Here is a 12,371-nt window from a genome sequence, read left to right on the forward strand (position 1 = left end):
CAGCACAGAGCCAGACGCAGGGCTGAAACCCACAAACTGTGAGATCATGACCTGAGCTGAACTCAGATGCATAACCAACTGAGCCACCCAGGTGCCCCATGATGTTTTCCTTTTTTACCTTGAGAAACTCAAAACTAGTTTTCTGGCTGCCATATGATTTTTTCAGGCAATACCAAGTTGGATATATATGTATACATATTTTATATATGTAATAACATATTTCAGTGAAGGAATATATATATTTCAATGAAATGTAAAACAATTCCTTTTTGTGCAATTATGTTTCCTGTTAGAGATATTACACAGTACATAGGAGAAATGCAAACAGAAGGGTTTTTTTTTTAGGTTTTTATTTAAATTCCAGTTTGCTTGCAGTGTAATATTAGTTTCAGGTCCACAATATAGTAATCGACACTTCCATACATCACCCGGTGCTCATCACAAGTGCACTCTTTAATCCCCATCATCTATAGTTAAGAGTCTGTTTCTTGGCTAGCCTCTGTCTCTCTCTTTTCCCTTTGCTTGTTTTGTGTCTTAAATTCCACATATGAGTGGAATTTAATGTGATATTTGTCTTTCTCTGACTTAGTTAATTTGGCATAATACTCTCATGCTCTATCCATGTCATTGCAAAAGGCAAGATTTCATTTTTTATGGCGAATATTCCATTATATACGTGTATATGTATATGTATCTATATCTATACACCACATCTTTATCCATTCATCAACTGATGGACACTTGGGCTGTTTCCATAATTTGACAATTGTAGATAATGCTGCTATAAATATGGGGGTACATGTATACATTTAAATTAGTGTTTTTTGTGTTTTGGGGGGTAAATACCCGGTAGTGTGATTGCTGGATCGTAGGGTGGTTCTCTTTTTAACTTTCTGAGGAAACTCCATACTGTTTTCCAGAGTGACTGCACCAGGTTGCATTCCCATCACCAGTGCAAGAGGATTCTCCTTTCTCCCCATCATTGCCGACACCTGTTTTTTGTGGTGTTGATTTTAGCCATTCTGCCAAGTATGAGGTGATCATTGTAGTTTGGTTTTGCATTTTCCTGATAATAAGTGATGGTGAGCATCTTTTCATGTGGCTATTAGCCACCTGGATGTCTTTTTTGAAAAATGTCTATTCATGCCTTCTGCCCTTTTATAATTGAATTACGTGTACTTGTTTTTTTGAGTTGTATAAGTTCTTTATGTATTTTGGATACTAACCCTTTATCACATGTCATTGGCAAATCTCCCATTCCATAGGTTGCCTTTTATTTTTTAAGTTTATTTATTTTGAGAGAGACAGAGACAGCACAAGTCGGGGAGGGGCAGAGAGAGAGGAAGAAGAGAATCCCAAGCAGGGCTTGAACCCACAAAGTTGTGAGATCATAACCTGAGCCAAAAACAAGAGTCGGATGCTTAACTGACTGAGCCACCCAGGCGCCCCCCATCCTATAGGTGCCTTTTCAGTTTGTTGATTGTTTCCTTCACTGTGAAGAAGGCTTTTATTCTGATGTAGTCCCAATAGTTTATTTTTGCTTTTGTTTTCCTTGCCTCAGGAGACATATCTAGAAAGAAGTTGCTACAGCCAACGTTAAAGAAATAACTGCCTGTGTTCTCTTCTAGGACTTTTATGGTTTCAGGTCTCACATTTAGGTCTTTAATCCATTTAAAATTTGTTTTTGTGTAGAGTGTAAGAAAGTAGTCCAGTTTCATTGTTTTCCAAGTTGCTGTCAGGTTTTCCCAGCACCGTTTGCTGAGGAGACATTCTTTTTCCCATTTGATATTCTTTCCTGTTTTGTCAAAGATTATTATGGGCTCATTTCTGCGTTTTCTATTCTGTTCCACTGATCTATGTGTCTATTTTTATGCCAGTACCATACTGTTTTGATTACTACCGCTTTGTGATATAACTTCAAGTCCAGAATTGTGATGCCTCTAGTTTTGCTCTTCTTTTTCAAGGTTGCTTTGGCTATTCAGAGTCTTTTGTGCTTCCGTGTAAGTTCTAGGATTGTTTGTTCTAGCTCTATGAAAAATGCTGTTGGTGTTTAGATAAGGATTGTATTAAATGTGTAGATTGCTTTGAGTAATATAGACATTTTAACAATATTTGTTTTTCCAATCTATGAGCATGGAATGTCTTTCCATTTCTTTGTTTTATCTTCAGTTTCTTTCATAAGTGTTTTATAGTTTTCAGAGTATAGGCCTTTCACCTCTTCGGTTAGGTTTATTCCTAGGTATCTTATTGTTTTAGGTGCAATTGTAAATGGGAGTTTTCTTAATTTCTCTTTCTGCTGTTTGATTATTGTTATATAGAAATGCAACAGATTTCTGTATGTTGATGTATCCTACAACTTGACTGAATTCATTTATCAGTTCTAGTAGTTTTTTGGTGGAGTTTAGGGTTTCCTATATATAGTATCATGTCATCTGCAAGGAACAAAAGTTTTACTTCTTCTTGCCAGTTTGATGCCTTTTATTTCTTTTTGTTGTCTGATTGTTGGGGCTAGGACTTCCATTACTATATTGAATAAAAGTGAGAGTGGACATACTTGTCTTGTCCCTGACCTTAGGGAAAAAGCTCTCACTTTTTCCTGATTGAGGATGATATTATCTGTGGGCTTTTCGCATATGGCCTTTATTATACTGAGGTATGTTCCGTCTAAACCTACTTTGTTGAGGATTTTTTTTTTAATTTTTTTTTCAACGTTTATTTATTTTTGGGACAGAGAGAGACAGAGCATGAACGGGGGAGGAGCAGAGAGAGAGGGAGACACAGAATCGGAAACAGGCTCCAGGCTCCGAGCCATCAGCCCAGAGCCTGACGCGGGGCTTGAACTCCTGGACCGTGAGATCGTGACCTGGCTGAAGTCGGACGCTTAACCGACTGCGCCACCCAGGCGCCCCTGTTGAGGATTTTTATCATGAGTGGATATTGTACTTTGTCAAATGCTTTTTCTGCAAGCAGAGTTTATTTAAACAATTACATGGTTAATTGAGTTCCCATCCTTACCCCCAAACAAGAAAAAAAAATTATTGGTGATTAATATGTTCATAGTATTTATATGCATTTTGGGGTTTTAATTACATTTAAGACTATCAGGAAATTTTAATACGAAGTGCATATAACTTGGGCATTTTAAACCTTTGAAAAAAATGTTCTGTATATACAGTCAAAAGATAAATGCCTGGAATCTAAGCTTCACATTTTTTTCTAAGCTGACTCTATGCCCAACAGGGGGCTTAAACTTACATCCTAGAGATCAAGAGTCGCATGTTCCACCAACTGAGACAGCCAGGTGCCCCTAAGCTTTACATTTTTAGGAAAGTTTTTCATCTGAACCCTGTGGTAGTGATTGATATAAACTTTTAGTTTTAGTAATATGAACTTTGGTCTCAATTTCAGGGATATTTAATGGCTAAAAATGTACTACAGTATTTTGTATGAGTATACATTTTATTATATAATTTTAAAATTATTGAAAGAAATACTAATCCTCTGAAATTAGTTTGTAAAAAAACAAAACAAAAAGACAACTCATTTTCAGAAAGTCAGTAGCTATGTTGCCCATGAATCTCACACATTCTTTGTTTCATTTTTATTGAAAGTCATATTTTTTGTTTCCTTATTATGGAAATTATAAATATACAGTATGGAGAATGGTATAATGAATACAAAATACCCATTAATTAGATATAACAATAGCTTCTATTTTACCTTATTTTCTCATAGTATTCTTTACTAAAGAATTTTAAGTATAACATGACATTGAAGAATGTTAAGCATATATAACATGACATTTAAGCCCTCCTTTATTTTAGTATATATCTCTAAAAAATAAGGACATTTTTCTATGTAATCATAATATCCTTAGTGCACCAAACAAAATCAGTAATAATCCTCTCATACTATCCAATTCCGGTGAAAAATATTTTTAAGAAGAAATTATTCTAATAAAGACAAGGAATATCATATACCAGAATACAACCTGAGGGATTTTACTTAAATACTTAGTAATATATAACAGTTTTCTTTCAGAGACAACAAAATAGCTCCTTTCCTTGTGAAATATAAAAAGAGAAAAAATATTTTTTAAGTTTTTATTTTAATCACCAGGTGTTCATCAGAAGTGCACTCCTTAATCCCCATCGCTTATTTCACCCATCCGCCTCCCCTCTGGTAACCATCATTTTGTTCTCTATAGTTAAGGAGAAAATAACTTTTTCCATTAAACTGTGAAAGTGGACAATATAAGCCTGAAATTTATTCATGGTAATATATCTCTGTGTATAGGTAAAACCACGGGGTAGACAGTTTATCTTGAAAGGTATATGTTTTTAAAGAATAAAAATTCGTCTGTTCTTTAGTCCTTACTAAAATAGGCTTTATGTATCCTGCCCTGCAAAAAACACTGAATTTCAGAGCTAAAACATAAAACAGGTAATAGTTTTTTCACAGCAGCTTACAAGTCAGTTCACAAAAATTGATTTCTAAAATTACTTACTTTTGTTCACATTTTTGTTTAAATTATGTTAAAGATTTCATAAAACTTCAAGCCTCAAAATGTACTAACTGGGTTTTTATTACTGAAAACTATACAGTACTGACCTTCATTTAATAACATGAGTTGCTAACAGTTTTAAACGTACCAGTTTAGTATTCATTACTACCATTAGAACCTCTTTGCTGAATATTAACTGATCTACAGTATGTATGATTTCCAACGCTTTATTAAGACAATCTGTTTCGGGGCGCCTGGGTGGCTCAGTCGGTTAAGCGGTTGACTTCCGCCCAGGTCATGATCTCACGGTCCGTGAGTTCGAGCCCTGCGTTGGGCTCTGTGCTGACACCTCGGAGCCTGGAGCCTGTTTCGGCTTCTGTGTCTCCCTCTCTCTGACCCTCCCCCGTTCATGCTCTGTCTCTCTCTGTCTCAAAAATAAATAAACGTTAAAAAAAAAAATTAAAATAATCTGTTTCTTGTCAGTGTCAGTAATGTAAATAAAGAGGTTATACTTTGACAAAATTGCTAATTAAATACCACAGTGCATTAGTAAGTCTTACTTATGCAATGCAAGGTTGATAAGAATAAGGATATTCCCTTTTTGAAAAATTTTTTAGTTTTTATTTATTTTTGAGAGAGAGAGAGAGGCAGAGCATGAGTGGGGTAGGGGCAGAGAGAGAGAGGGAGACACGGAATCCAAAGCAGGCTCCAGGCTCCAAGCTGTCAGCACAGCGCCTGACCTGGAACTGTAACCCATGAGCCATTAGATCATGACCTGACCTGAAGTCGGATGCTTAACCAACTGAGCCACCCAGGTGCCCCCAAAATAAGGATATTCTTGACCACTGATTGCTATGTTCATGAAATGGAATGTAAAAGAGGTTAATAGCAAGAAAAATTATTCATAATTTTGTCAAAGTAATTTTATGTAGCCTCTTGGAAAGAAAGGCGCAGAACAGAATAATTTTGATATTTTGAAATGGCAGGGAACACTGAATTTAACTACACTTAAAAATACATCAGCAGGATTTCTTCCTTCCTCCTCCACAGGAATTAACAATATATTTCTCACAGATTTCTGTTAGCTACTTCTATTATCTAAATGTCTACCCCTATGAATAAGTAAATGACTCATATCACTGAAATATTTCCTAGGATTTTATGCAATTTCACAGAAAATTTCCATTTTACCTTTAAGCTGAAAAATCTTTGGCAATAGTGATTAAAATACAGGAAAAGTAAAAGTTCCATCAGTGAAATGGAGGTTCAAGATGAGATTTTTACTGTATTAGAACACTTTTGCAACTTTAATATATATGCGTACTACGAAATTGCCTTTTTTAAAGTTTGGCATCTATTTATTGCCTGTTGTGTATATAATTTTGAAACAGAATTTTAAACCACTCAATGATAAATAATAAATAAAACATTAATGGGTATTTGCAAGGACAACTAGCATACAATCAGAAAGCATAGCTCTCAAAAATCACTGAGTCACGGCACCATGCCGTGTTAAGGTCAGATGTGTCCAGGGCTGGCTTCATGGGTTGCAAACAGTGCAGTCCCACAGAATCCCACTGTTCAGAGGGCCATATGCTTGGAATATAATACTTTGAGGGCACTGTCACGAAATTCTTAAAAATTTTACTTTTCAATATGTGTTTTGTAAGTGGAGTCTCATGTAGCATGCCTTGGGGGCTTGGAGACTACTTTCTTGTCTCCCTGACAGGTTCTCAGTGACCAGCTCCCTGCTGCCTGGTGTCCTCGGCCCCACCTGACCTTTGTTCTCCCTACCCTTGCTGGTGAGCAGTGCCATCTTTTGCTCAGGGCAGCAATAGGATTACATTAGCAGGGGAGTTGGTGAGGGAGGCCCACTTTTTGCCATGGTCATCCTCCAGTGGGGGCCTGGGGTGCACCCCCCCATGGGGAGGTCTGGGGTCCCACAAGCAGTTTGTTTGGAGCATCTTGAAGCAGGGCAAAGAAGTAGTCATTCCTGCCCTGGGCTGGCCACACACTACAGCATGTTCACTGATCAGGACTGTCTTGCCTACCCCTGATCGAGGTAAGTAATGCATCCTGGTACAGAGTTCAATCCCTTAGGTGATCCCTTAGGGGTCACTCATCCACCATAGTTTCAAAGAGCAAGTCCATAGGAGGGGAGACTGACTTTGTCCCCAGCCAAGGCCTCGTATTTTCATTTTGCACTGGGTCCCACAAATTTTGTAGTCAGGCCTAATTATGCCTCCCACAATCAAACTAAAAAATATTTATAGACATCATAGAATGGACTGTGGGACATCTCTTTTCAAGTGTTGTTTGTTTTTAGGACACTATTATCCTGTTTCTCTCAGTTATCAATACATAGTACACTAATTTAGCCAGTTCTTTTTGCTTAGGGGCTTTTTCCTTTTTTAAAAATAATTCTTCCTTGAGAGAATAAGATGAAATAAAAAAGGAAATCTAAACACGTGTTTTTTTTTAAAGTATAAGCCTGAGCATATTCCCATATAAAATAACCCTTCAAAAAAAAATAATAAAAAAAAATAAAATAACCCTTCAATTTAAATTTCCCCCTTCTATATGGGGATTGGATTAGAAAATTTCTATGGATTCTCTTAAATGAACCATAGTATTACCAAACCTATTAAGACTAAAGTGAATCAAAGCTAAAAAATTAATAGATCATACTTCTGACCTCAATTTAGTTAATTAGCTGTCTTCAGGGATTCTTAAATTACTATAAACATTAATTTTTAAAAACTGCACCACAGAGAAACTACAATACAAAACACATAGTTCTTTAGCAAGTATCTCAAAATTTCAGGTATCTATGTTAAAATTAAGTTAAGTAAAAGTCATAGTTGTTGTTACAAAAACTACCCCCTTCTTCCACTGCTTAATAAATCCACATTTTCAGAATTAAGGGTGAGAATTCCTTCCTCCTAAACTTCGGGTCCCCCAAATCTTACTATTCTTCTCCTGGCCCCTAATGTCCAAAATTGAGCTTGACAGACAAGGATATATGAGGTGGGGTAAAAGGAGGTCTAATAATGGTATCTGTCTAGCAGTGCTGGATTGGAGTTCAGGCCAGAAGGAACTTCTGAGGTGTCTCTGTGCATACACATGCCTGGCCACTGTAGAGAAGTCTCTTCTGGTTCTGAGTTGACCTATGATATCAACTGTGGTTTAGATTTAGATGATCCCAGGGAGACTAGATCAGTCTGGGGGTTAACTAAGAGATTTGGTCCAGAATTTCCCAACTTCTCAGGCCCTCCTATAAATCTTCTAGAAAAAACAGAAAATCGTAACAGACTCATTGTTCTACTTCAATCCAAAATTGCACCTTGGGTTTGAAACCAGATCAATTTCTGATCATGGAGAGAACAAGATGACATTTATCTTGATGGGAATGCTGTGCTACAGTACTGCCCTATTGCTTGATTTGCCTTTTCCAAAATTACATAATTCCCACAGGGCACCATGCAGACAGAAATACTCCACAGTGATTCTTGTGATTAGACCCTATACTGGAAAAGATGAAAACCTCAGAGACAGACATAAAATTTATACACACATTAAGAAAGGTTGTCATGGCAACTTTGCTTGAAGATATGTATTTTTAAATCTAAGTAAATTTAACATTCAAAACACATTTGCATCTACCTCAAAAGTTCTGTATCAAGAAAAAATTTTTTTAAATTTCCCAATTCCTTCTAAAGCTACACCTCTTTGAAAGCTTAATAAAATCCTATGAATACAATAGCAGCATACTTAAGCACATTTCAGAAGGATATGAGAAAAACCCAAAGTGAAAGCCCAATAATGTTATTAGTTCCAGAAGCCCTAGGCTTCTCCCTCTAAAATCTAAAATTGTGAGCAGGCTGGGGCGCCTGGGTGGCTGAGTAGGTTAAGTGACCAACCTCGGCTCAGGTCATAATCTCACGGTTTGTGGGTTCAAGCCCTGCGTCGGGCTCTGTGCTGAACACTTGGCTCGGAGCCTGGAGGCTGTTTCAGATTCTGTGTCTCCTTCTCTCTCTGCCCCTACCCCGCTTGTGGTCTGTCTCACTCTGTATCTCAAAAAAAGTGTAAAAAAAAAAAATTAAAATTGTGAGCAGGCTATGCCATATAATCTCTACAAGGTCTTTATAACCTCTAAAAATCAATTCTCTATTAGCTGAAGACCTTGCAACGCAAGCAACAAATCATGAAAGTTGAACACACCTAGTGCTGCCGTATAATTAAGCAACAATTCACACAAATGGCTACAATAAATATTTTTCCTTAACCTAGTCAAACCAATTCTTAATACTGTTTCATCTCACTCTGAAAGTTCTATTATTCTTTCTATTTAGCATCAATGTTGACAGTTTTCCTTGATAAGACACCTAGATTCTTCTCTTGCTCATACGCTAAAAAATACATAAATAATGGTTTACCTTCAACAGTTCCTTGTGCTTCTTCCCCCACTACAGCCTATAATTGAAGCCTTCCATGTTGTCATGTGATCATCTACAAGCTCCTTCCTAAGTTCCTTTCAGCGACTAACTTAAAGGATTCTTGAGCTGCTTCCACACCCAGGACCTAGAGAGCTCTGAGTGCTAGAAGGCTAAGCATTGGGATGTGAAACTTTAGGGTTCTCTCTCCTGGGTTGGAGCAGAGGAGAGAGAACACATTTATAATGTCATGTCTGTTTTGTTCACTGCTCTATCCCCAGTGCCTAGCTTAAGACCTGGCATGCATTAAGTGCTCAATAAAAAACTGTTGTCGAAATACATAGGAATAAATCTAACCAAAGAGGTGAAAAATCTATGCACTGAAAACCAAAGAAAGCTTATGAAAGAAATTGAAGAAGACACACAAAAAAAGGAAGAAGATTCCATGCTCCTGGATAGAAAGAACAAGTATTGTTAAAATGTCAATACTGCCCAAAGCAATCTGCATGTTCAGTGCAATTCCTATCAAAATAACGCCAGCATTCTTCACAGAGCTAGAACAAACAATCCTAAAATTTATATGGAACCAGAAAAGACCCCGAATAGCCAAAGCAATCTTGAAAAAGGAAACCAAAGCAGGAGGCATCACAATCCCGGACTTCAGGCTGTACTACAAAGCTGTAATCATCAAGACAGTATGGTACCGGCACAAGAACAGACACTCAGATCAATGGAACAGAATAGAGAATCCAGAAATGGACCCACAAACGTATGGCCAACTAATCTTTGACAAAGCAGGAAAGAATAGCCAATGGAATAAAGACAGCCTCTTCAGCAAGAGGTGCTGGGAAAACTGGACAGCAACATGCAGAAGAATGAACCTGGACCACTTTCTTACACCATACACAAAAATAAATTCAAAATGGATGAAAGACCTCAATGGAAGACAGGAAGCCATCAAAATCCTCGAGGAGAAAGCAGGCAAAAACCTCTTTGATCTTGCCCGCAGCAACTTCTTACTCAACACGTCTCCGGAAGCAAGGGAAACCAAAGCAAAAATGAACTACTGGGATCTCATCAAAATAAAAAGCTCCTTTCTGCACAGCAAAGGAAACAATCAGCAAAACGAAAAGGCAACTGACAGAATGGGAGAAGATATTTGCAAATGACCTATCAGATAAAGGGTTAGTATCCAAAATCTACAAAGAAGTTATCAAACTCAACACCCAAAAAACAAATAATCCAGTGAAGAAATGGGCAAAGGACATGAATAGACACTTCTCCAAAGAAGACAACCAGATGGCCAAACAACACATGAAAAAATGCTCAACATCACTCATCATCAGGGAAATACAAATCAAAACCACAATGAGATACCACCTTACACCTGTCAGAATGGCTAAGATTAACAATTCAGGCAACAACAGATGTTGGCGAGGATGCGGACAAAGAGGATCTCTTTTGCACTGTTGGTGGCAGTGCAAGCTGGTGCAGCTACTCTGGAAAACAGTATGGAGGTTCCTCAAAAAACTAAAAATAGAACTACCCTACGACTCAGCAACTGCACTACTAGGCATTTATCCAAGGGATACAGGTGTGCTGTTTCAGAAGGACACATGCACCCCCATGTTTATAGCAGCACTATGGACAATAGCCAAAGTATGGAAAGAGCCCAAATGTCCATCGACAGATGAATGGATACAGAAGATGTGGCATATATATACAATGGAGTATTGCTTGGCAATCAAAAAGAATGAAATTTTGCCATTTGCAACTATGTGGATGGAACTAGAGGGTATTATGCTAAGTGAAATTAGTCAAAGACAAATATGACTTCACTCATATGAGGACTTTAAGAGACAAAACAGGTGAACATAAGGGAAGGGAAGCAAAAATTATATAAAAACAGGGAGGGGACAAAAACATAAGACTCTTAAATATGGAGAGCACACAGAGGGTTACTAGAGGGGTTGTGTGAGGGGGGATGAACTAAACAGGTGAGGAGCATTAAGGAACCTACTCCTGAAATCATTGTTGCACTATATGCTAACTAATTTGGATATAAATTTAAAAAGTTAAAAAAAAAAAGCCCATCCTCTAGTATATTACACTGCCTTTCCTGTTGTGTGCCATTATGTCGATATGCCACCAATTAATAAACTGACCTATTGTTAAATTAAAAAAAAAAGATGTGGTATATATATACAAAGGAGGATTACTGGGCAATCAAAGAGAATGAAATCTTGCCACTTGCAACTACGTAGATGGAACTAGAGGGTATTATGCTAAGCGAAATTAGTCAGTTAGGGAAAGACAAATATCATATGACTTCAGTCATATGAGGACTTTAAGATACAAAACAGATGAACAAAAGGGAAGCAAAAATAATATAAAAACAGGGAGGGGGACAAAACATAAGAGATTCTTAAATATGGAGAACAGAGGGCTGGTTACTAGAGGGGTTATGGGAGGGGGGGTGGGCTAAATGGGTAAGGGGCATTAAGGAATCTACTCCTGAAATCATTGTTGCACTATATGCTAACTAACTTGGATGTAAATTTTAAAAAATAAATTAAAAAAAAATGTTGCCAGGGTAAATAAGTCCCATCTCTTTGGATAGGTATATAAGTCAGGACAGGAGTATAAGGAAGACTCAGTAGAGCTATAGGGTGTTGTGCTCTCACAGAGAAAAGAGGTAGAGATAAGGAGTGAGAGAATTTGGAATTCAGGTGGTTTGGTTCTAAGACTATGGTTGTTCCTAGTCTAGAGAAGCTCTGGACCATGCAGAGTTTAAGGAACCAGACAAGACAGATATCCCTTGAGACTATTTGTCTCTAGGTCATGTTGGACAAAATGGGTTCTGTTCTATAGAAGACTCATTCCATGAAACAGTGTTTGTTTGTTTTTTTTAATGGTATAAAAACAATATTATGTTTAATATTTATATTATTGAGTATTATCCAACAGTGGTTTTTATAATAAAAGATGTAACTGAAAAAAAGGGGAATCTTCATCAAAACACATTAGGAACATTCAAAATTATCAAGTTTAAATAGGCTCCTTTACAGTTGAACCTCTCATCACTTCTGATATATTAATACATATTATAAATATCTGAGAAAGATTATAGTATATAGAATCTGAGAGTATGATCAAATAACCTTTTCCTCAGAGTATTTCACAGGATAGCAGTCCATGGAACATACTTAGGGAAATAATGCTCTCACTAATTAAAACAACTGTGGTCCTTAAACATTTCCAGATTTAATGATGATCTGGTGATATGATATAAAGAAAGGACTACTTGCTTACCAACTATTTTCATTGATGTTTTGTGTAACTACAGCCTATCATGAGTCTGTGTCCATACCTAATATCACTGATAAGTCTATGTTCATACCTAATATCACTAATCACTGAAAGATTTCCATAAA

The sequence above is a fragment of the Lynx rufus genome, unplaced genomic scaffold (genome assembly GCF_022079265.1).
Source record: "Lynx rufus isolate CCGP_SWC_20201006 ecotype Redwood Valley unplaced genomic scaffold, mLynRuf1.p SCAF_2, whole genome shotgun sequence".
Classification (NCBI taxonomy): Eukaryota; Metazoa; Chordata; class Mammalia; order Carnivora; family Felidae; genus Lynx; species Lynx rufus.